We start from the raw sequence: 27,757 nt of genomic DNA on the forward strand, positions 1-27,757 counted from the left end.
ACCCTTATTTAAAGTTTCGTCCTCGAAACTTGAAAATAAAACCAAAATCTCAAACTCATAAGATATCAGGTATCAAACCTCAATTCTACCATCAGCTTCTGTATCTCCACTTCAACTCAAAATCATAATCGAGGAGCAAAGAAAACAAAACGGGCAAAATTTTCGGAATAGGATTCCAATCATCTCATTCGTAGAGATCTCGTTTGAAATTCGTTTACTTAATTAAATCAACATTTTTCTCAAAACTGATGACAGCATTAACAACACAAGAGACTATACGTTTACATAAACGAAATCATATAGCACACGCAAAAGCGCAACACTTACACATTCAACCTTCAACATTCCTAAATCCTGATCATCAATTCTTAACCACTAATAATCGCGAATCGATTTCGAACTATCCCAAAGATCTTTTACCCTCGCTAGGTAGCCAACTAGGCATACGGTCGCAAGGTTGCTCTGATACCATCTGTAACAGCCCGCTCTTTCGAGCTGCTGGCGAAATACACTTGACAACCATAAACTAAAATCCAAATCTTAATTAATAAAATCGCAGCGGAAAAATATCCTCATATACACCAATAATTGAACTAAAATTCCCAAAATATATATACAACGAATAATAAAAACCAACTATCTAAAATACAAGCTTAATCCTTAATCTAGGACGACACCATAATCTTGCTTCACTTCGAATTCCGAGCTCTGAATATCAAACCTGCAAATTAAGAGGAGAAATACAAAACAAACAAAATTCCAAAATGAGTGGAAAACTCGTAACCTTTACTTCAGCCCGTTATAAACATTTTATTTCTCAAATCATTTTCATTTCGTTACAACCTGGCATAGCTCATTCTCTTAAACAATCAGTGGCAAGTAGGCTTTGGACAAAGGACAAACACTGCCTCCAAGGTTCGTTATGGAGCCCAGCAATACTACCCCCAAGGTTCGTTATGGAGCGTAGCCGACCGTTCAGGTCAAAAGTAACCATCCTCCACCCATACCTTGCCCACTTTCTATTTTCAGTTCATAAACTAAGCCAGCAAAACAGTTGCGTATTCATAATCAATCAATAACATTTCATCATCACATTCATATCTATGGCCATAGTACGAAGTTATTTACGAAAACAGAACACAGAGATCACACACACATGGGCATGAGTAAATAATTTTACTGAACATAAAACTTACCTGAAGTGCAATCCAATTCCAACACCACCTTCAATAATCTTCATCTCCAAATGATTCAATTCCATAATCCTTCTCCAACAATTTACCTCATAACAATAACAGTAATCAATAATCAATCTTAACTAATCTAATTAACTTCTCTTAATACAACCACTATGCTAATCAAACTAATAAATCCCACAAATAAAAACTAACTAATTTAATAACCTCTACACTTATCTTCAAATATATCAACTCTAACCACACAACATCAACCAGAATACCACTCACCCAACAACACCTACTACAACGCATAATCAACAACAAAGCATCACCACCAACAGCAATAATATAACAGCAACACCAACAACCATAACAACAACACCAACAACCATAACAGCAACACCACCCCACCTCCACCACCAACAACGGAACAAGAACCAATAACTACTACTCCTATAACTAAATTTAACAACAGTAACAACAGCAGCACTGCGGTGGCACGCGAGCAGCACCGCGGCGGCAGGACATGAACAGAGGAGAAAGACGCGAGCAGGGAGACACACAGCTCCGGCGAAAGAGGCGGCGAAGAGCATCAATAACAACAACGACCAAAACAGATGAGAGAGAGAGAAAATAAGAATAGTAACGTCGCTCGCTCACGACGGCGAGACGAGCCGAGGCTCCGGCAAGCTTGGGTTCCGACAAGAACACAAGGAGAGAGAGAGAACTGGGTTTCGGGTTTTGGGGTTAGGGTTTTGGAGTTTTTCAGTTTTGGGTTTTAGGGGTTAGAAGACACGGGGAGAGAGAGAAGTAATAAGGGTTTGGGCTTTGTTTAACTAAACCGACAAAGAAAATATTTGGGCAAGCATATCTAACCGACAACAAAAAGAAAAAGAAATGACTTTGGTTCTCTAATTTGCGAAACACCGCTCAACTAATTGCACAAACCAAAATATAAAATAATAATAATAATCTCATAAAATTAAATAAATAAATACATTATAACAAGACAATATAGAAATAATACTCCACAACTCAAATAAAATAAGATTTTTGGAACATAATTAACTCAATAATTATAATTAGCTTTTAATTAAATGCTCTTAAAAACAGGGCTATTACATATTGACTGCAAGGTACCTTATGAGGTGTGGTCTGGGAGAAGTGCTGAGTATTCTGGTTTGCGTGTCTTTGGTTGTATGGTCTATTATCATGTGAATGAGGGCAAACTTGAACCAAGGGCTAAGAAGGGTTATTTTTTGGGGTATGGAGATGGTGTGAAGGGTTACAGGATTTGGTCCCCATCAGAAGGGCGTGTTATAATTAGTAGAGATGTTACTTTTAATGAAAACACTATGTTTGTATCTGCTAACAAACCTATAGGTGAAACTGATGAGAGCACATATGAAGGATCTGAGCAAGTAGTTGCTTCAGAACCTACTCCACAGCCACAGGTTCGAACTCAGGGGAAGGATGATGATGCTCCAGTGAGTTCTCCCATTGTGGGATCTAGTCAGAGGGATGTAGCTGTTGTTGATGAAACATCTGATGTTGAGTCTGATCATGAGGAAACTATTGTTGAAGGTCAGAAACAACCTAGGAAGAAGACGCAGAGACTGATTGAACAGATAGAGGGCCGGAATGTTCCTGGCCGAAACTGCTGTGTGGAGGAGATGATTGGTTATGCATTACATGTAGCAGAGGATATTGAGTCACCTGAGCCTGTAACACCCCCAAATTTCTCTCTTTTTGAAGAGTATATTTTAATATAAACACTTGAGAAACTTGAGAGTATTATCGCCACGTGATAACGTTAAAGGCTAAAACTACTAACTACTAACTTAACAATGCAGCGGAATTAATAAAAATAACTTCTCTTTATTGATAAATAAAATTTATTGTTTCAACTAAAACAAAGGGAAATATAAAACATAATGACTACTAAACTAAGCTATGTGGTACTCCTCACTAGCTCCCCATATGTAGTATGCATCAATCAACCTGAAAAATCTGCTGACCAAAAGGATCATCACAGGGACAAAGCCATAAAACAAACAAAACAAAAAGCGTGTCAGTAAAAATACTGAGTACATGTATAAGCGGAAATTTAAATACTTTGCTAAACATTCAAAATACTCATATAAACCTTCCTTGGATACTTGAAATAACTTGTATAATATAAAGTATATAACTTTAATAAAACTCATTTTCCTTGCCTAGGTACCTTTCCTAAAGTGTGCACACCCCCAAGTTTAGTATTCCTTAATGAGTCTATTACGAGGGGAAACTACCTTGTCCACATGACTTATGCAAAAAGTACATGGGTGAAATATAATAGCTACCGTTCTTGCTAATAAATAACAAGTCGTGGCCTCTTTATAAATTGTGATCATAAAAGATCATATAACTAAGAAAAATCTTTCGGAAATAATCCTCCTTTATAAGAATAGTAATTCTTTTATAAAACTTTAGCCATGTAAAGGCATATAAAATATATAACTTGTTCATGAGATAATCTTGAAAGATCTTATTGATCATACATGAAATAATAATTTTCATGATAATACTAATATGAATAGTAATAATAATTATGCTAATATAATTAGGTAGGCATATAACAAGATAGATACTTGAGCTTTGAAAAAACTAATGATACTAACATACTAGTGTAAGCTAATACCCATGACAATATTGACAAACAAAATTCAGTAAAATTGCCGCACCAAGTATCTAACAACCATGTATACTGAACATTAGTGATCACCTACTATTAAGCTATTTCGTAATTCCGTTATTAGCGTCAGTAGAGGTGAATACCAAAACATAACTCATACAACAAGACTATCCTTTCCTAATTACTATAATCACATGAACACACCTACTGCCTTCTTATCTTTTAGATTGATATAATACCAAAACATATTAGTGTACATAAAACAACTCTTATTTTTAAATTAACAACTTGCACGTATTATTCCAAAAATTATATCATTCATAGTTAACTCAACTGAAACGTAAAACATGTATTTTGATCCAAATAACCAACTTAGAAACATGATACTACACATGCCAAATATATATTAAGAATCTACATATACACGCACCTTAATTAATAATAACTACTAGGGAGAAAAATAGAGAAGGTAGGCTAAGAGGGAGAGAGAGTTTAAACTTGAGAAAAGAGATTTATTCCTCAAATTTGGTGTGAATAATATGGTGGGTGGAGACCCCTATTTATACTAGTTGGGTAAATAGGATAAGAAAAGGAATATGGACTAAAAGATAGATTCTTGAGAAAGATAATTAATTTTAGCTAGGATAAACTATCTTTTATAATAATATATCTAGAATAGAGGAATATTCCACAAGATAAATAGTCTAGATGCTAATTACCAAAAGATAAAACAACCAAATAACCAAATTAACCAAAAAAATAAGCAACCAAACCAAGTTATCACAATACTATCTTTTAGTCCATATTCCTTTTCTTATCCTATTTACCCAACTAGTATAAATAGGGGTCTCCACCCACCATAATTTAATACTTTATAAACCTTTTTGAAATTTCTTTTAAAATTCTTTTCTTCTTTTTTTTTCTTTTTCTTTTATAAACCTTTTTGAAATTTCTTTTAAAATATCTTCTAAATACTTGGATTACAAGATGTAAACTTAGGCCCAGTATATAATTTGGGCTAGAGTTTTTTGAAAACCCCATAATTTAATACAAAGGCCTATTTAAAACCTTAATAATTAATAAAAGCCTTTTTAGTATATAAAACCTTTTAAAAAATTATAACTAATAAGTTACTAAATTACGGAGTATTACAAACTACCCCCCTTAAAAGAAGTTTCGTCCTCGAAACTTACAGCAAGCAATGCAAGAGACAAAGCAAGTAAGTCACATATACCACCAACTTCCTATAAAAGTAAGTTGATTCACATAATAACTCATAAAATATGCCAAACAATATGGTTCTAAGTCAAACGCGCGAAACTCTATCGTATTCTACCCCCCTTAAAAGGAGTTACGTCCCGGTAACTCTACTACTAACCTTTAGCAAACAACTCTGGATATTTCTTTCGCATGTCAGCCTCTGCTTCCTATGTTGCTTCTTCAGACTTCTGATTAGACTAGAGCACCTTAACAATTTTAACATCTTTGTTTCGGGTACTTCTAACCTTACTGTCTAAAATCTTAATAGGCCTTTCTTCATAGGACAAGTTCTCATCAATTTGAATTGTTTCAGGCTGAACACATGCGATTTATCTGGATATACCGTCTCAACTGAGATATATGGAACACTTATGAACACGGCTTAATTCAGTGGTAGGGCTAGTCTATAGGCCACTTTTCCAACTCTATCCAATATTTCATATGGCCTATAAACTTAGGGCTGAGCTTCCCTTTCTTTCCAAACCTCATCACACCCTTCATTGGTGACACTTTCAAAAGCACTTTTTCGCCCACTTCATATTCTTCTTCCCTACGCTTCAGATCAGCGTAGCTTTTCTGACGATCTTGGGCTGCCTTAATCTTTCCTTGGATCATCTTAACCTGTTGCACGGTCTCTCAATCAATTCAGGCCCAAGTACAACTGTTCTTTCTATATCGTTCCAACATAATGGGCTTCTACATTTCCTACCATATAAAGCCTCGAATGGTGCCATGCCTATACTTGAATGATAACTGTTATTGTAGGAGAACTCTATCAAATCGAGATGATCTTCCCATGAACCCTGATATTCCATGACACAAGCTCTTAACATATCTTCTAAGGTTTGTATGGTCCTTTCAGTCTGACCATCAGTGGCTGGGTGAAAAGCAGTACTCATTAATAGCTTCGAACCAAAGGCTTGTTGTAGCTTCTGCCAGAAGTTAGACAAAAATCTAGAATCTCGATCAGACACAATATCTTTCGGTACTCCATGTATTCTCAATACATGCTTGATGTAGGCCTTAGCTAGTTGGTCCATCGACCATGTTGCCTTCATAGGTATGAACACTGCAGACTTGGTCAACCTATCGACAATTACCCATATCGTATCATTCCAGATTTACCCTTAGGTAAGAACAACGAAATCCATCGAAATAGAATCCCACTTCCATCCTGGCACATCTAAAGGTTGGACTTTTCCTTGGGGTCTTTTATGTTCACTCTTCACCTTTTGACATGTTAAGCATTTGGAAACAAATTCCGCTATGTCCAACTTCATACGAGCCCACCAGAAATTCTTCTTTAAATCCTTATACAACTTATCACCCCCTGGGTGCATCGAATATGGAGAATTATGACCTTTTCCATGATTTTCAATTTCAAATCTTCACAAGCTTCGGGTATACACCACCTTCCTTCCATTCTTAAACTTCCATCTTCATGAATTTCGAAGTCTCCAGCATGACCCTCCCTCACCTTTTCTTTTATCTTTTCCATCTTTTCATCTTTTAATTGAGCTTCCCTAATTTGATCAAACATCGAGGGTTGGATGGTCAATGCACTAAACATTTTCTCTACTTCTCCATATTGCATAACTTCAAGATTCACCTTCTGAAAGTCTAAACACATTGATCTGCCACCACCATAGTGCTTAAGGTATGACTTGTCTTCCTACTTAAGGCATCTGCCACTACATTGGCTTTCCCTTCATGGTATTGGATATCCAAATCGTAGTCTTTTATGAATTCTAACCATCTCCTTTGCCTCATATTCAAATCCTTTTGGGTGAAAATGTATTTCAAACTCTTGTGATCTGTGTATATCTTACATGTCACCCCATACAAATAATGACGCCAAATCTTTAAAGCAAAGACTATTGCGGCTAACTCTAAGTCATGAGTAGGGTAGTTGACTTCATATGGCTTCAGTTGCCTTGATGCATAAGCAATGACTCTTCTATTTTGCATTAAAACACACCCTAGACCATGTTTAGATGCATCACTATATACTTCATAAGTATCACTCCCATCAGGCAAGGATAACACAGGGGCTGTGGTTAGTCTTTCCTTTAGGATGGTGAAGGCTTTCACATTCTGGGCTCCAAATAAACTTGGACTCTTCTTCATAAGGTTGGTCTTGGTCGGGCTATTTTTGAGAAATCCTTAACAAAACGTCTGTAATAACCTGCCAGACCTAGAAAACTTCTTATATCAGTCACATTCTTTGGAGTAGGCCATTCACTAACGGCTTCAATCTTTGCTGGATCAACGGCAACACCCTCCTTAGAAATGACGTGGCCTAGAAATGCCACTTTTTCCAACCAAAACTCACACTTCGAAAACTTGCATACAATTGCTTCTGTTGGAGGTTGACAAAATTATTCGGAGGTGTTTCTCATGCTCTTTTATTCTTAGAGTAAACCAATATATCATCTATAAATACTACCACAAATTGGTCTAAGTATGGCTTAAAAATTCTATGCATGAGATCCATAAATACTGCTGGCGCATTAGTCAATCCAAAAGGCATTACTGTAAACTCATAATGGCCATAACGTGTCCTAAAAGCGGTCTTAGCAATGTCCTTATCAGCAATTCTTAACTGATGATACCCTGACCTTAAGTCAATCTTAGAGAAAATTCCAGCTCCTTTCAGTTGGTCAAACAAATCATCGATCCTTGGGAGAGGATACTTATTCTTAAGTGTACTTGGTTAACTCACGGTAGTCATGCACAACCTTAGACTACCATCCTTCTTCTTTACAAACAAGACAGGCGCACCCCATGGGGATACACTAGGCCTTACGTAGCCCTTCTCTAATAACTCTTCTAATTGGGTCTTAAGCTCATTCATTTCAGCTGGAGCCATACGATATGGTGCTTTAGATATTGGGCCAGTTCCAGGCATTAAGTCTATGGTGAACTCCACCTCCCTTATTGGAGGCATTCCAGGGATTTCTTCTGGAAAGACATCCAGAAATTCATTAACTACAGGAATATTCTCCATCTTCTCTCCTTCTACTCCCAACTTTTGTATACTACACAAGTACAATGGATACCCCTTTCTTATACAGTTCTTGAGTTGCATAGCAGAAATCATTCTTGGACTGGGCTTCTGACTGATTTTTCTATAGGTTACTTTGACTCCTTTTGGGCCTTTCAACGTCACTTTTTGGGCTCTGCAGTCTATTTGGGCTTTGAATCTTCCCAACCAATCCATTCCCATAACAACATCTAGGTCATCTAACTCGAATTCAATTAAGTCTGAAGGAAATTCTACCCCTGCTATAGTCACTAAAACATCTCTATATGGCTTAGAAACGTTAATGACATCTCCAGAAGGTATGACTATATCCATGCTTATAAGTTCGGGTTTTCCCAACTTAAGTTTCTCCACTAAGGTTTTGGAAATAAAAGAGTGAGAAGCTCCTGAATCAAATAAAATCTTAACTGGAATAGAAGAGATGAAGAAAGTACCAGTCACTACGCTGCAGTCGTTTCAGCCTCACGATTGCTCATGACAAACACTCGACCTTGATTATTTGTCTTAGCCTGATTGTCTCCTCCGTTCCCATTCTTAGGAGGAACACGATTATGGGTCACTGATTGCTGTTGGAGTCCTTTGCTCCCATTACCTCCCTGATTCTGGGTCGGCTTAGGATTTGCTGATGTTGAGTCTTTCTGGAAGCACTCATATTCTCTATGGCCTAACTTGTTACAGATCCTACAAGTTACTAGATTTCCTTCAAGTCCCTTCCTGGGTGGTTTCTTGGCATCTTTTGCAGTAGTAGACTCTCTTGGACTTTCCATTTTCAGATTGACTACGATTGTTGTTATTCCCATTACTTTTATCATCCTTTCCTTGCTTGAATCCTCCATTAATCTTTTGACGTTATCTCCACCTTGAAACCCATTACTAGACCCTTTCCTTTTATCTCCAGGATTCACTTCCAACTCTCTTCCCTTGATCCCGAATAGATGGGCAGCTCTCCCATACACTTCCTCAAGGCTATTAAAGTTAGCCCCTCCCAATTTCCCTTGAATGGACAAGGTCAACCCTTGCTCAAATCGTTGAGCCTTCAAAACTTCAGTTGGAACCATTTCAGGTGCAAACCTCATTAACTCTATGAACTTAGAGTAGTACTCATTGACAGTCATGGTCCCCATCCTTAGGTTGGTAAACTCTAGGCACTTCTTTTTCCTTAAGTGAGGTGGGTAAAACTTGGTTCTCAAAGCTTCCTTAAATTGCTCCCACCCAAAATCCTCTTGAGTCGCTAAAGACTCCTTCCTTTGGGACCACCATAAATCAGCTTCCTCTCTTAGATAGTATGTAGCATTGTTGATTTTCAACTCATCATCACACCTAACAGCAGTAAATAGTTTATCAAACTCTCTAATCCAGTTCTCAAGACTGGTTGGGTCCTCTTTTCCATCATAGACAGGTGGATTCCTAGAGGCTACTTTCTTAAACACCTCGCCAGCTTGGTCAGGTTCTTGTTGACGGTTCAGTTGAGAAGTCATAGCCTTAGCCAAATTCTTGGTCAGAGAGGTCAACTCCTTAAGAGTTGCTCGAGTTTTGGGTAAGAAACGAACTACTTATTAAGTTATCCTACTAAATTTGTAATTCATACAACAATCATGATTCATAACATGATTGACAAATTGCACATAACATAAAAAGAACAAACTAGAATTTTATTTATTAATCTTTGAAAAGGAATGCTAACATTTATAAGGAGTAGTAGTCTAGTTACAGAACTACTAATTATTGAAGCTACTAAAAAAAAATTCCTTCCTTATGAAAATTAATAATATTTTCATACTTTGCTAGACAGAATGTCATACAATTATTCATAATAATAATAATCTGATTGTAATTAAGGAAACAAAGAAAAAAATTCAAACTATTTGTGTTTTCGAAAAATTTAAGTATATATATATATATATATATATATATATATATATATATATATATATATATAATAAGTTTTTATTTCGAATACTAGGTTTTTCGTGTATGGAAAAATTAATCGAGGGAGTTCCCAGGAAAGAGAGGTGCGGCACAAGCGGCCAACTTAAGTACCAAGTCTTTCCTTAGCCAGAACTTTCCTCAGAAAAATAAAGCCACACACTTATTCCTTTCTTCAAAATATATAAATTAGAAAATATTTATACTTGGAAATATAACTTTTTAAGTAGGATAAAGAAAATTATGCAAATAAAATGCAAAAAAATTTATGCCCGAAAATGCGAAACTCTAACTTATATGCCCTTCCTAAATCTACCCAAACTCTCATTAATAAACCTAAAGGCTCTTGATACCACTTTGTAACACCCCCAAATTTCTCTATTTTTGAAAAGTATATTTTAATATAAACACTTGAGAAACTTGAGAGTATTATCGCCACGTGATAACGTTAAAGGCTAAAACTACTAACTACTAACTTAACAATGCAGCGGAATTAATAAAAATAACTTCTCTTTATTGATAAATAAAAATTTATTGTTTCAACTAAAACAAAGGGAAATATAAAACATAATGACTACTAAACTAAGCTATGTGGTACTCCTCACTAGCTCCCCATATGTAGTATGCATCAATCAACCTGAAAAATCTGCTCACCAAAAGGATCATCACAAGGACAAAGCCATAAAACAAACAAAACAAAAAGCGTGTCAGTAAAAATACTGAGTACATGTATAAGCGGAAATTTAAATACTTTGCTAAACATTCAAAATACTCATATAAACCTTCCTTGGATACTTGAAATAACTTGTATAATATAAAGTATATAACTTTAATAAAACTCCTTTTCCTTGCCTAGGTACCTTTCCTAAAGTGTGCACACCCCCAAGTTTAGTATTCCTTAATGAGTCTATTACGAGGGGAAACTACCTTGTCCACATGACTTATGCAAAAAGTACATGGGTGAAATATAATAGCTACCGTTCTTGCTAATAAATAACAAGCCGTGGCCTCTTTATAAATTGTGATCATAAAAGATCATATAACTAAGAAAAATCTTTCGGAAATAATCCTCCTTTATAAGAATAGTAATTCTTTTATAAAACTTTAGCCATGTAAAGGCATATAAAATATATAACTTGTTCATGAGATAATCTTGAAAGATCTTATTGATCATACATGAAATAATAATTTTCATGATAATACTAATATGAATAGTAATAATAATTATGCTAATATAATTAGGTAGGCATATAACAAGATAGATACTTGAGCTTTAAAAAACTAATGATACTAACATACTAGTGTAAGCTAATACCCATGACAATATTGACAAACAAAATTCAGTAAAATTGTCGCACCAAGTATCTAACAACCATGTATACTGAACATTAGTGATCACCTACTATTAATATAAGCTATTTCGTAATTCCGTTGTTAGCGTCAGTAGAGGTGAATACCAAAACATAACTCATACAACAAGACTATCCTTTCCTAATTACTATAATCACATGAACACACCTACTGCCTTCTTATCTTTTAGATTGATATAATACCAAAACATATTAGTGTACATAAAACAACTCTTATTTTTTAAATTAACAACTTGCACGTATTATTCCAAAAATATATCATTCGTAGTTAACTCAACTGAAACGTAAAACATGTATTTTAATCCAAATAACCAACTTAGAAACATGATACTACACATGCCAAATATATATTAAGAATCTACATATACACGCACCTTGATTAATAATAACTACTAGGGAGAAAAATAGAGAAGTTAGGCTAAGAGGGAGAGAGAGTTTAAACTTGAGAAAAGAGATTTATTCCTCAAATTTGGTGTGAATAATATGGTGGGTGGAGACCCCTATTTATACTAGTTGGGTAAATAGGATAAGAAAAGGAATATGGACTAAAAGATAGATTCTTGAGAAAAGATAATTAATTTTAGCTAGGATAAACTATCTTTTATAATAATATATCTAGAATAGAGGAATATTCCACAAGATAAATAGTCTAGATGCTAATTACCAAAAGATAAAACAACCAAATAACCAAATTAACCAAAAAAATAAGCAACCAAACCAAGTTATCACAATACTCCACGCTGTGCGTGGGTTTGTGATAAGGTGATTTAAAATTCTTTTCTTATTTTTTTTTTCTTTTTCTTTTATAAACCTTTTTGAAATTTCTTTTAAAATATCTTCTAAATACTTGGATTACAAGATGTAAACTTAGGCCCAGTATATAATTTGGGCTAGAGTTTATTTGAAAACCCCATAATTTAATACAAAGGCCTATTTAAAACCTTAATAATTAATAAAAGCCTTTTTAGTATATAAAACCTTTTAAAAAATTATAACTAATAAGTTACTAAAATACGGAGTATTACAGAGCCAATGTCTTACAAGGAAGCAGTTTCAAGCAACGAATCAGCTAAGTGGTTAGTTGCTATGAGTGAGGAGATGGAGTCTCTTCACAAGAACCAGACATGGGAACTCGTGAGGATACCACAGGGTCGAAAGGTGGTTGGTTGCAAGTGGGTTTTCAAGAGGAAAGAGGGAACTTCAGAGGGTGAAAGTGTCAGATATAAAGCCAGGCTAGTTGCAAAAGGGTTCAGTCAGAGGGAAGGGGTCGACTACAATGAGATTTTCTTGCTAGTGGTTCGTCATACTTCTATTAGAGTGTTGTTAGCAATGGTAGCACATTTTGATTTGGAACTTGAGCAGTTAGATGTGAAAACAGCTTTCCTACATGGGGAGTTGGAGGAGGATATTCTGATGAGTCAGCCAGAGGGGTTCGTTGTTCCAGGAAAAGAGAAGTTTGCTTGTAGTCTAAAGAAGTCCTTATATGGACTTAAACAGTCACCCAGACAGTGGTACAAGAGGTTTGACAGCTTCATGGTTGAGCATGGATTTGACAGGAGTCCGTATGATTGCTGTGTTTATCATAGCAAGGTGGAGGACAGTTCATATATTTATTTATTACTATATGTTGATGACATGCTTATTGCAGCAAAGAAGAAGTCAGGCGTGTTGAAGTTGAAGAAGCTTCTGAGTTCTGAGTTTGACATGAAAGATTTGGGAGCAGCAAGGAAGATTCTTGGCATGGAGATCTGTAGAGATCAGGGACGGAAGAAACTTTTCCTTTCTCAGAAAAGTTATATCTTGAAGGTACTTGACAGGTTTGGTATGAGTACTGCAAAATCTATTGATACTCCTGCTGCAAATGCTCGTCTTTCTGTTGTGCTTTCTCCTCAATCTGATGAGGAAAAGGATTATATGTCTAAGGTTCCGTATGCTAGTGCTGTTGGTAGTCTGATGTATGCTATGGTTTGCACTAGGCCAGATTTAGCACATGATGTTAGTGTTGTGAGCAGTTTTATGACTCAACCAGGGAAGGAACACTGGCAGGCAGTGAAGCGGATTTTCCGCTACTTGAAAGGAACAGCAGATGTGGGTGTCATTTATGGGAATGATACTGAGTGTTTGGTGACCGGATATTCTGATTCGGACTATGCAGGTGATATAGACACTAGAAGATCGATGACTGGGTACGTATACACTCTATGAGGGTCTGTGGTTAGTTGGAAGGCTACTTTGCAGTCTTCAGTGACTTTGTCTACTACGGAGACTGAGTACATGGCTTTGACTGCTGCAGCAAAGGAGGGTATATGTAGGGCTGGCAATGATGCGAGTCGAGCTCGAGTTTGACTAAACTCGACTCGAACTCGAAAACTCATACTCAAACTCGACTCGACTCGAAAACTCGCGAGTTTCAAATCTTCAAGCTCAAACTCGAACTCGAAACCTAAACTCGAACTCGAACTCGAGCTCGAACTCGTTTTAAGCTCGAACTCGAACTCGTTTCAAGCTCGAACTCGTTTCAAGCTCGAACTCGAACTCGTTTTAAGCTCGAACTCAAACTCGTTTCAAACTTTTTGGTCATTTGATATAGTTCTATTTTTTGTAGAAGAAATTCTTTACTTTGCTCTTTGGTCATTTTATACACTTTTTCATTTTTTCAAAAAAGAAAAGTACAAGTATTTTTATAGGAAAAAATAAAGTTAAAATTTCTTAAAAAAAGTAAAATATATATATATATTATATATATAATTATATATATATTTATTATAATATATATATATAATATATATATATATATTATATTAAATTTTATCGAGTATCTCACGAGTTTCTCGAGTCGAGTATTGAGTTCGACTCGACTCGACTCGTTAACCTGTCGAGTCGAGTTCGAGCTCGAGTCGAGTTCACTCGAGTCGAGCTTTGACCGAGCTTTGACCGAGCCGAGTTCGAGTAGCTCACGAGCTGTCTCAACTCATTGCCAGCCCTAGGTATATGGTTACGTGGTTTGGTTAGTGATCTGGGTCTATACCATGATCGTGCGACTGTGTATTGTGATAGCTTGAGTGCTATTTGTCTTGCCAAGGATCAGGTGCACCATGATATAACTAAACACATTGATGTAAGGTACCATTTTATGAGGAGTGAAAAGAGGATAGTGGTGAAGGAAGTTGGGACTGCAGACAACCCAGCTGATATGTTCACTAAGCCAGTTCCAGTTCGCAAGTTCAAACATTGCTTGGACTTGTTGAACGTTGATAGTCACATATGACCTTGTGAGAGGTTGTGCCTCAAGGTGGAGGCAATCCCGGGCCCGGGATAAAGTGGGCAAGCCCGGCATCAGGTCAAAGATGCAACTGCGGGAGGGGAAAGAGTATCTCGAGTACTGTTGAAGAGATACGTGCTTGGTTGATTGTTTCGAGGTTGAGTTGTGTGGTAGATGCAAGTCAAGGTGGAGATTTGTGAAGTGTGACTTGCGAAGAAGGCGACCCCTTCGCGACATGCGACCTTGCTCGCGACAGGTTTCGTGAGTCGCGACAGGGCCAGATTTCCAGCAGCGAGGCAGAAGCCTCATCGCGAGTCGAGACAGGGAGGGCGACCCCTTCGCGAGTCGCGACCCCTTCGCGAGTCGCGACCCCTTCGCGAGTCGCGACCTTGCTCGCAGGTCACGAGCTGGGCTCCGTTTTCGCGGAGCGCGAGGGTGATTCTTTTGTCCGGTTTTTTCTTACGACTTACGACTTGTATCTTAGACTTCATATAAATATGTTTTGTCATATTTAGGGATTTTTACCACAAATATTAGAGAGAGAGATTAGAGAAAACACAATAGAGGAGAGAGAGTCTTTGAGATTCAATATAATTGAATCTTGTCTATTGTACTTGTAATCATCTCGTTCATAGTGAAACAATCTTTTCCCCTGCCTTGAGGACGTAGCTATCAAATTGATAGTGAACCTCGTTAAATCTTGTGTGTTCTTTTATTCGTTTTCTTGAGTTTATTGCTTTGATAATCGCTTCCGTTGCAACAATAAGCATGCATAAAACATGGTTAGGATAAACGAGAACAATATCCACTCCGATTCTAAAGAAGAGCTAGAAGGCCATCTCTTATTTGGAACTCTACAAATGAGAAGATGTGTGAGAAGAGTAAGGTAGGCTCTCACTTCTCCCATTCTTCTTTCGTGTTCCCTTATTACTTAGTTATCTCTTGAAGGTATCATATTGTACAAGTGTGGAGAAATAATTGTGTTAACATGTTGTAGGTTAACCTGACATTCAATATATATAGTATGTACAATATACACCTATAACTATGAAAGTATCATTCTACCCTTTACAATATAATATTATCCCTCTACATATAATATTATCCAATACATATAACGAATATAACAGCTCTAAATCATTGAAGTCAGCTTTGGAAATCTAAATTGGGCCCAAAAGTCTATGCTTCTTTTCTAAGTGCTCAGCTAGTGTAATCTTTTTTACATGGGACCTAAATTTGTCCACAGTTGATAATTTGGTTTTAAATCAGAAGAAGTCTACTGGATTTTGGTTCTCCAGTTCAATTAATTACACTGTTACTGTTTTTTCATTGTTTTCTTCATTGTCAAAGATAACAAGCAGGGCCACATGATTCTGCTAATTAATTACATAACTTATCTACAAAATCTGTTGGATGATTCTTGCCATGTGATATCCACCTTGCTCTTAAGTGCTAATCTTTGTGGGATTTTGGATCATGTTTCTTACATCTATATACTAATGCTTTTTTTTGGTGTAATTGAACGACTAAGCACGGTAATGTAAATAGAATTCGATTATAAGTCTTGGGTACTACCTCCATATACTTTACCAACTAAACTAGATAACCTTCCTATACAATGTATGAACAACAAATCTCCTGTTCTCCTAGCAAGTGAAATTGGGCTTTTGGAGTGGCGCTAATAGAGTGACGTGGAAACTTTTTCTTAAGGAAGATCGTTAACCTCAAAAAAGATAGGACATTACTTTGGGATTTTATTGGTTTGTTTTGTACTTCTGGCTCTGTAGGTGGTGTTCTGTTTTGTTTGAAGTCTTTTCATGATTGAACATAAATAATTTTATGTATGTTTTTCTTTTCCTTTTTATGTTTCTCCCTGAATCTTCTGGTGTATAATTTATTGCGAAGAAGATATGTTGTTGATGATTTAAACATTAAATTAGTGATATGGGTGATAGCTTACAGCCAAAAAGAAACAGGCAACACAGATAATTTGGATTGACATTTGAAACCGAGCTTTTAGAACCTAAATCTTTCAACTTTAGACCCGTGATAGGTCTTCATCTTGCATGGGTAGCATGGCATCTTCTTGCAGGCACTCTGATCTGTTTGTATACTTGATTTCAGCTATGATGATGCCAAATTTTGCTTTGAGTTCACTCAACAAAAGCTTACTATTAGTAAAGAGTCGATAATAAGGTGATAGCATGTCATTTTCGGGTCGAAAATATCAACATGAACCTAACCTTTTTATTTAAATGGGTTACTCGTGTCAAGCCATAGGCATTACTATTTACCGTCCGTATTTACTAAAAATCGCCCGTATTTTTTTCAAGATTTCCTTAAACTAATCCTATGTATACTCACTCACTCTCTCTCTCTCTCCTCCTCTCACTCTCATTCTCACTTTCTATCACCTCACCCCAAACACCATATCAAACACCACCGCCACAGCGTCGACCACCACCACCGCGTAAACCACCATGACAGAGGCAACATCAACACCATTCTGAGACCATCAAACTTTTTAACGTTCCTAGGTGGTGGAATTTTTTTTAAAGACTAACCACATTTCGTTGATGGTTATCCGCGACAGTGAGGTGGTGCTCTGGTGGTGGTGGTGGTTCGCAGTTGTGGTGGTCTACGATGGTGGTGGTAATGCGCGAGTGTGAGTCCGGCTGTGGTGGTGGTGGTATGTCGGTGGTGGTACACTGGTGGTGGAGGTCTGAGAGATGGAGTGAGATGGAGGTGAAGTTGGATGAGACGTAAAAGAGTAAGAGTGGGGTGAAAGGGGGAGGGATATGGGGGGCATTTCAAGGAAAAAATACAAGCAATTTTTAGCAAATACAGGCGATAAATAGCAATAGAGTTACTTAAATGGGTCAAAATCCAAATCCTAACCCACTTATTTCGGATTATCGTCTCAGGTTGTCTACTCTTACCATCTCTAAGTAAAATAGACCGATCAATGCTTGGTCAATTTGTAAGTTTTGTGGGAAATTATTTATTATTTTTCTTATCATTACTTTAAGACATCCTTCTATTTGATTTATTTTGACATAATTCAGAATAAATAAGTGCATATAACTTCTAATAAATCAAATAAATTCCCATAATTTATACTACCTCTATATCTTTTTAGTTTATATAATTTGACTTTGATGCTTGTCAATGTAGAATTTTGACCATTAGTATTTCTAATTACGTAACATGTAAAAACTATATAAAAAAAAAACAATACGTACTCTCTTCATTTCTCAATTGCAACATTTCTATTATAAAAGTTTCATATTAATTGCAACATTTCTTTACTTGGTAATATTTTTTTATATGTCTATCTCCTATGACATTCCTTTCACCAAAGTAATCATTGTTGACCCGCGCAATGCCCCATGTCATTTCATGTAACTTTTTTTTTTTTGAAGGAGAAATTTCATTAATTGAAGGTCAAATGGCATCTACAATAGATATTAAAGAAAAACAAGATACAATCAAACAAGGTTAAATCAAATTCGTCTTCGAAAAAACTACAATGAATTAGATCTAGAAATACAGCGCAGCCCCCTTGTATTTGCTGAATCAAACAGCTATTGATGAGGAAGCCTATCATTCTGAGATAGTTTGGGAAGAACAATCTTGATCGAGCCATGTTTACCGCATCTGAGATTCCAATACCTTCATGTCGAGTCTCGAATTTCAACCAATGAGAACAATTTCTCATACCTAAAAACAAGAAAACCATACTCACAACTCCCGTAGGGGAGAAGGAGATCTCCACAGCAGAGCGAGAGTACTAAAAAAATCCCATAAAGAGATACTAATTTATTCAACAAAAATAAAAACTGAAAATAAAATAGGGAGAGGGGCTTACCATGGATGAAAACATCCATGGTAGCCCCCTAACTGATGAAGAAAGGGTAAGGGATGCTAGGGTTTAGAGAGAAAAAGAGAGAAATTACGTTTACTTAGTTCTTTTGTGTAACTTGATATTTATTTATTTATCAAATCAAGTGAAATATTAATTCATTCTATAAAGTTTGATATTAAAATTAGGCGCTTGTAGTTTGAAATTATAATTTTATCTCAAATATCATTAAAAAATAAAATTGTAAGTTTTCCGATCATAACTGAGAAAAAAACATGGCAATCATTAGTACTCCCTCCGTAACGAATTACTAGCAACAATTAAATATTTTACCTCTCACAAATAATACCAAATGTTGCTAGTAATCATTACGGAGGGAGTAGTTTGTATTTCTGATTTAATTTTTTCATTTGTACTTTTTTTTTTTTTTGGGCCCCCTTTGGCAACCCCTTGGTAAGAAGAATGACCATAATGGACCAGCACTAAATGTGATCGTGGGCCAGGCCGGACTTTGGCCAAAAAAAGTGGTCCGTTTCGGGCCAAAGCTACGGGTCGGGCCAAAGGTTGGGCCTAGGAGTGGTTGATTGAGGGGTGTGACATCCCGCTAGTTGTACTTCAGTTTTTGGAGGCACTCGAGGGTAATGATGTCGGCGGATGACCCGCTATCTACTAACACCCTTTTTACCCTTGTGTTGGCCACCTTGAGCTCGATGACCAATGGGTCATCATGGGGGGTACATAGTGTCCGACTCGACTCTTTGAAAGTCATCACAGGGCAGTCGGGTCGGGGATTTTGTACATCAATCATCTGGTGCTTGGGACTCTGAAAGTGGGCTTTACGGGCTTGGCCGGTTAGGCCTCCCGAGGCAAAGTCGTCAGCTATGACGCCGATGAAGCCTTCAGTGTCCCCGTTGTTCAACTGGCCCACCTTTTGCTTGCCCTTCTCTTCACTGATATGCTTTAGATAATGGTTCAGCTCGCCTTGCTCCGCTAGGTTGTCCAAGGACTTTTTGAGTTCTCTGCAGTCCTTGGTGGTATGCCCACACTCTTTGTGGTACTCACACCACATGCTTTTGTCCCTTCAAGAGGAGGACGTCCTGATGGGCGGTGGTCGGGGGAGCCAAGTTTTATCATTGATGTCCAGATAAATCTCCCTCCGATTCTTGCTGAATCGAGGATCGTTGCCATGGTCGCTGAATTAATCGGTCTGACCGACCTCCTGTTTCTGTTGCTTTGGCTGATCCTTATGATTCCCATCATCTTTCCTCTTCTTGCTTCCATCATCCGAGTGGCGACATATGTCTGTCGCCTGGATGAACCTTTGGGCCTTGGTCATGGCTTCCGAAAAGGTTTTTACTTCACTCTCGACCAGGGACTATCTGAGCCGACCAGGTTGAAGCCCAGACATCAGGGCGGCAAAGGCTACCGCGTCTTGCAGGTCTGTGACCTTTAACAATAATTCATTGAACCTCTTTATGTAGTCGGCCAAGCTCTCATTTTTCTCTTACCTAACCCCCATGAGATGGAGGTTGGTCTTCTTTTCACCTCTTTTCTGCCACAAACTGATGGATGAACAGGTCATCCAATATCGAGAAATTAGTAATGATTCCCGCATGGTCTGCACACTCATTTGGGGCTTGTAGCGGCCATATGGTCATCCGGGTCGGTTAAGCCCGCGAATTGCTCAATGAGGGGGTCTTAATTTTCCCAGGGGTGGGAGTCCCCAAAATTTCTTGGCTGAACGGGATCATGAACTTAAGACCGCCACTACTCAACCGATGTGGTTTGGAGTAGGCTAAGTCACCCTGCCCTTCTCGCTCATTGGCTTTTTTGCTCAAGAGGTCCCGAGCGTCATGACCCTGGCTGAGGCGCTTCTGGTTAAAAGAATGTATGGCGTCTTCGGGCTTACGTCTAGGGTCTCCCCTTGGAGATTTGGAAATGTGAGTTTCTTTGCGCTGGTGGGCCGACCCCTGGCGAGCCGATTTCTCCCTGGGCAAAACATGCTCGCCCAGGCCTGACTTTTCCCTGTCTTTGCGACTAGGCTCCCTGGCATCGGATCGTTGCCGGCTAGGCGGACCCCAATGCATGTAACACCCCGATAATTCTCTCTTTCTAGAAAATACTTTTATAACAAATCTGGAGAATTACCCAGGCATTATCGCCCGTGTGATAACGTTTCGGCTTACTCAGAATGTTGCAGCGGAAAACTTACAAAAAAATCAACTTTATTAAACTTATGAAACCAAATGACAATGTCAAAACTAAACACACCAACTTAGACTATTGTCTGAAAAATATAAACTCCTAGAAAACAACTTAAATAAAACTAATGTCACAAGAGCCTCTCCATTCCAGATTCCCCAATGATATGCATCTTCGAACCTGTAATGTCAATGTTGTCTTGACTCTGCTCCCCCGAAGGATCACCACTGGATCAATAGGCAAAGCCATGATCACAACACAGACAAGCACGTAATCAGCAAAGCTGAGTACTACATATCAGACATACATAACCCTAAACATGATACTACAAAATATACTTGCAGGAATAAATAATAATAAACATATAACAAACTGCAGATGACTCTTACTGAACTAGACTCTAAACTTTATTTCTTCTTTTAAATGGAATAGTTATGGGACGAGTTGTCTATACTGAAGTAGGAGATATGGGAGCTACCACATATTCCAATTGACCTGCGATATCGAGAAACCTTTGAGCTAAAAAGGAAAGGTGATCAATCCAATCCTAGGAAAATACATATCATGGCGGACATGTATCCCAACCCTTAGTGTCCAACTCTAGACGTGCACCAGTCTAAAGTCTATAACCTATCTCGTTTCACTTTACGTTGCATTCATTTTAATACTTGTGTTGACACCAACCAAGCACATAACACTCACAACTAATAATCACATAAACATCACAAAACTCCTTTTTATCTTAGAATCAACAAGTGTTCACAACTTATCATTCAAGACTCCTTTAACTTCTTTTATTCTTTACTAACTTGCCTGTTGAACCTAGCCAACAGTAAACTGTACCTTTATATATGATAACTCATATTTACCAAATAAGATCCACGGTTCTTATAAGATAAATAAATATCTCATGAATCTATGTAACACATGATTCAACTTACTTACATTAATTCACTCACGAATTAATACATGAACTGAACTTATCTGCTTGCATCAAACTTCCATACAAACATACACTCATAATACTTCTAGTTTACATGTAGCACATAGGCAAAATATCATGTAAAACAATTCAGTAATCATATATAGAACAACAAGGTCCTATACATGATACTAATAAATAAAACATCCCTAAGGATGTTTCTAAATCATATAGCACGTAGACTATGTACGTACCTTGTGTAAACGAATCGGAGGCCACTTTTGCTCTAAAAGTTCCTACTATGAATTCTCCGCCTAGAAAATAAAATAATAAAATAAATACTTTGAACTAAAAATTTACAGCAACTTTAAAAACGTCCCAAACCCTTTAAACGTCTTTAAAATCGTTTTTATGTATTAAACTTTCGTTATTTTTAATCCCTAGTATAGTACAACTATTCTAGTGATTAAAAATCATTAAAAACCCTTAAAATACATACTTTCTGAAATTCCAGCACTTATAAAAATTTATAAATCTTCTGAAAATATATTTAATGCATATAAAAATCATATTCTAATCAAAACTCATATTTATACTTTAAATATATAGTTTCTAGTGATTAAAAACCCTAAAAACTATATCTTTCATAATAAAAACTGAAAATAATAAATCTGAAATTATTATTTTTACACATATGAAAACCGAAATATATTTTCCATATAAAATAATAATTTAAAATATACATGCTAATAAATAATAAAATAATGAAAAACTAATACTTTAATGGAATCTTAGAGAAGAAGAAAAGAGAAACAACCAAAACAAGAGGAGGGAAGGGCGCCGGAAAGCTTGTGACAGCAGCAAGGGGCGGCGGCAGCAATGTCTTGGCTCAAGGAAAGATTTGTGACGTTTCTTGTTCAACAAGAAACGTTACTTAGCGAAGAAGAAACGATCTTTGAGAGGAAAATATGAAACTCACGCACAAAGGGAAGAAGAGAGAGAAAATTGTGTGGAATAAATAATTGGGTTTTAGGATATTTACATAAAGGCTAATCCTTTTAGGCTTAGGAAAAGAGATGAGATTTAACAAGATTTGATGATTAATAAGATCAACAACTTAGGACTTTAATCATCAACATGACTCTTTTCCTTTTTATCCTTTTAGGAGTTTCGATTCCATTAAACTTCTTTTTCAATATGCTTTAATAATTAAAACTCTTATTTAAAACATGCTTAATTAAAATATCACGAATTTTATTAAGCTATGAAAATATTTTTAGTTGACTTTTAAAATAGTCAACCCTTTTTAAAAGTCAAATCATTTTCCAAACTCATTTGGATTTAAATATAACTACATAAATACTTTAATATATTTATGAAAATTCTTTAAAATTGTGGGGGATTACAATGCAAGCGAGGATTGTGCTCTTCTCTTTGTGAACGCACCAACGCGCTCTATCTTGGCTCAGGCGGGTTAGGGGGGTTGAATTGGGTTTGCCCCTGTTGGAAGGCAGCCATCATATCCATGATATTGCGCTGTAGAGTTTCTTGAAGCTGAGCCGTAATGACGATGATATCTGATGTGAGCATCGGTTGGGGGTCGGCATGATGTATCTGCCGAGAAGGTGACCGACGATCCCCTTGGGAGAGCTCCTCGTTAGGGTCCATGGTTTGGAAAGTGGGAGACCGACGAGCCGTGGAGGGAGCTTGTCCGGATCTCCTGTTGTACGAAGGCGAGTGGCCCCTCTCGGACCTCTGAGCTTGGCGGAGGGTTGCTTGCCACGAGTGTTTTTGGTTGGTGCCGTTATTGACTGGCAACGAAACCGGAGTTGATGCTGAGTAGCTAATGAAGTGAATCTTACTGAGTGGTGGCGAAGTAACTTCTTATACACTCCCCACAAACGGCGCCAAACTGTTTCTGCTTAGAAATTGAGTACGTGTAAAGTATGCTAATTAGGTACCGGGTCAGATATCACGTCCTGAGTCAATTTTCCGTACATCGGAATCCTGCAAAAGACAAGATTAGACTGCCCCCACTACTACATTAAAAGGCAAAGGCAACACACCAAAATCGTTGCAATAGGGCTAAAAGACGTTGCAGTAGACCTACTGCAACGGTTTTGTACCGTCGCATTTGTTGGCGTTGCAATAGGCCTACTGCAACGAATTTTAGCCCTATTGCAACGGCTAAATGTGTCGTTGCCTTAGATCATATATCTTTTGCAACGGCTTTGTTAGTGGCAGGTTATGCAACATTCTTGGCTACTGCAACGCCTACTATTTAAGCTATTGCGACGGCTTGAAGCTACTGCAACGGAATTTTTTTTCCCATTTTTTGGTGATATTGCAACGATTATTAATGTAACATGCTGAAAACCTATAATATTACAGCTCTTGATATATATTAAACGATGCAACAAATGCAAAAATAGTCTTGAAATGCCAAAAATAATTGTCATATATATATATATATATATACATATATGTATATATATATATATATACTATATGTATATATATATACATATATGTATATATATATACATATATGTATATATATATACATATATGTATATATATATACATATATGTATATATATATACATATATGTATATATATATACATTACATATATATATATATATATATATATACATATATATATATATATATATATATATATATATATGTATCATAATTTCCAAAACTAATTAAACTAAGAGTACTATACATAACAAATCCTAATTAACGAAAATTAACGTACTTAATCAAACCCAACTAATAAATATTTGTTTTAGTACCAGAACATTGATGTTTACCTTTTACAAATATTCTCCAGTAAGAAAAAGAATCTTCAACGTACATAATGTAATTTATCCAACCAAAATGGAGACACAATATTGAAACACTACTTGACTAAACCTCAATTGTCAAAGTAACACTACAGCAGAGTCAGAGACAATGTTGCACTACGAAGTTTCACACCATCATCATCCCACTTGGACTCTGGGGCAGTCCCTCCAGCAACAACTGCCTACACCATTAGTAAACAAGCATAAACATTATCATATTGTCGAAATTAACAAAATGAATCCTTTCAGTCTTCATTATGATTCAAGAAGCATGTGCCTTTGCAATGGCTGCAGTTACATTGATTATAAATGCAATGCCTTATTCAGTGAAATCAAGAGTACATCTTATTATGCAAGTGACTAGAAGTCTAGAAGGAAGCTAGAACTGTAAACATTTTCTAGATGCATACTCTCTGCGTTCGAAATTAAGAGGCACGTAATGTTTTAGGATAAGCAGAAAAACAGCCACCTTTCCAATTATTGTAATGATTTATGATTAAATTTTGCAATGAGCCACTAATTTTATCAAGTGATGGGGGTGACAGAACTTACATCACTGCTATAAAGGATCTTTTGTTAGAATAATGTCATACCGTTGTGGATAGAGTATTATATTCCTCATTATGACTTCAACTCAAAGCATAAATACCACATCTTAGTACAACAAAATACCTTCCCGCCACTAACAGCAGCCACAAGAGCGACATGTTGTTCATCTCTGCTGAACTCATAAAAATAATATGTCCTGGGAAACATGAGAGACAACAAACATGAGAATAATTACTCTGGGAAGAGTCAAAACAATGTTCACATTAATGGTCAGGTTGATGCCCCAACCCAAAAATACGCCTAATGTAACTTTTGGAAGAAATCTCATCTACATTATCAAAATGCCATCCATCAAGAATAAAATTTCCTTTTTAACCTCTTGTTCATAGCCAAGATAAAGAAAAGAGAAGTGAAGGATGTTATTGTTTACAAGTTAGCACCACTTAAACAACATATAATTACCTGAAACCTTCATCTTCTTTCATTTTTATTGTACGTGCGGAGTACAGTGATGACCCACCTGCCAACTGCCATGCCACCAAGCAAATAATAAACAACAATATTTTTTGAAAAGTCTTACTACGGCATAGCTTAAAATCAGGAAGTCGTGAACCAGCAAATCGAAGCAAAAGAGCATCAAATCAAACATCTGCATGTCTGACATGTACTGGAAAACTCACCTTATTCCCAAACTTTTATCTTGGTGAAAGGAAGGAGACGAGAATATACCTGGAATGAAAATCTTTGTTGCCTCTTTTAAAGAACCTAAATCAGTAATGTCTTGAGCCTACAATATCAAGAAAACGTTTATCAAGATAGCAGTCTGTAGGACAGAAAGCAAGCGAGACAAGGATCACTATGATAATACGATGGGAAGTTAGAAAAGCTTAAAATGGTAGGTGTAGTCGTGTAGAGTCGATCGGGCCACATTAGGAAATCAAGTCCCAAAGCCAAAGACATATAAAGAGAACCACTATCGGTGCTCCAGCAACTTAATATGGCAATAAATGTTAGGTACACAGCTTTAACAATACCCTCATCAAAATAGGTGTCGGCTGGAAATTATATAATAGAACAAAATAACATAGCCAAAAGAAGACAAATTTGTTAGAAAATCTTGAGAAGTAAATTAAGTAAAATAAGACACAAACCTCCAAGAAGGTGATTTTCAGTTGGTTGCATGACTTAATAATAACACTCACTACCTCGAACCTGCATCATGAGGACGAATTTAAGTACTCCCTAAAAAGTGATAAGCTTGATGACAGAGATAAATCTCTAATTCCTTATAAAATCAAATTAGAATGTTGTTTCCTTCCAGTGCAATTATAAAGCAATAACTAACAACAGTTATAACCAAAATTACTCTACTTATTGGGCATAGACAAATTCCTTTTAAGTACACATATAGATCATTTTGCTTCTAAATATCGCTCCACTTGATCTATTTTGCTGCTCTCCTGAGTTTCACTAATTAACCAAAGGTTGTCCGGCTCGGTTAGATCCCAAATCTTCGGGAATTTCACCAAGTCTCTCATGAAAAACAAATATAGATGTTGATGATTGCCTTAAAAACAGAATTCAGAAAGTTTCTTCCAAAAAATAAGAAGTAAAAGTATATAGATGTTGATGATTGCCTTCAAAAACAAAAATCAGAAAGTTTCTTCCAAGTACGAGATATCTGTGGCTATTACCATGTATAGTTAAAGAATGAGGCTGATGAATATGCAAAAAAAAAAAAAAAGTGTATAAAAAGTGGTTGTGCATTGGACCTCTTAGGCAGTAGTAGCACACAACATAAATTTCTGCATTTTCATTCTATAGTCTTCAGGCGTGCAGTCAGCTATAGTACAATATGTAGTAGGAATTTCACTCCCTCTTTTTCCACCTGAAACCATACAAGAAACATATAATGGCACCAATCTGAGTAAATTATTAAACTTTCTGGCTGCTATAGCTGCTGCCTTTTTCAGAAAAGTAGACATATGTGAAGAAATGCTGAATAATATTTAGAGCTTAGACAGTGGCAGATTCTAAGTTGCTTCCCTGACCTAGTGACCAACCTACAACAGTACAACTATAGTTTCTATTTCAGCATAAAGATGTAAATCAACGATCTTAGGTGCAAATTACGAATATCAATAACAGTAGCAATGCACACACAAAATATAGGTGGGACGCCCAATTATAAGAAAATATACCCATCTTAAGAACACTCTTCAATGTCTTCAGAGTTCAGTGTCTTCATACTCATCATACCCACCCTTGGCTGTGTTTACACAACACGATCCTTTACATGGTTGTTCCTGTGTGCACCACAACACACTAATGGCCCATTTTTTGGGGACCCAGCATCCTAATGCTGCCTACCTTAGGGGATATTCTGGTTAAGTTCAGTTTCCAGAACAAAATTTGGCACCTATTTCGCTGCTAATCTTTGCTGTGTCATGTTATAGGGATTCTTCTTGCTTCCTGAAGAAGCTAAGGCTCGCCATAACATTCGGACAGATAATATTAGCATATCAGCACGGCACCCTTGCTTTAGTAACAGGTGAATACCATTTTTTGTTTTCCTTATCATAATTATAAATTGTTGTGCCTCTAGTTCTCCTCACCTATGACTTGTTACTGTACCTAATATCTCTTCCCATTAAGTG

At 36.7% G+C, this 27,757-nt stretch overlaps 1 protein-coding gene and 1 long non-coding RNA gene across 2 annotated transcripts in view; one reads left to right on the forward strand and one right to left on the reverse strand.

Annotated features, from left to right (window-relative positions):
• The window catches only part of LOC104898567 (peptidyl-prolyl cis-trans isomerase FKBP16-4, chloroplastic), a 53,440-nt gene that overhangs the window by 10,506 nt on the left and 15,177 nt on the right, over positions 1–27,757 (forward strand). The window lies entirely within an intron of this gene.
• Positions 24,618–27,435, reverse strand: LOC125499353 (uncharacterized). The gene is made up of 5 exons (XR_007276175.2): positions 26,252–27,435; positions 25,830–25,887; positions 25,563–25,620; positions 25,224–25,296; positions 24,618–24,733 (listed from the first exon to the last, which is right to left on the reverse strand). It is a non-coding gene; the product is annotated as an uncharacterized LOC125499353 (long non-coding RNA).

Source organism: Beta vulgaris, chromosome 7 (genome assembly GCF_026745355.1).
Source record: "Beta vulgaris subsp. vulgaris cultivar EL10 chromosome 7, EL10.2, whole genome shotgun sequence".
In the NCBI taxonomy this organism is placed as follows: Eukaryota; Viridiplantae; Streptophyta; class Magnoliopsida; order Caryophyllales; family Amaranthaceae; genus Beta; species Beta vulgaris.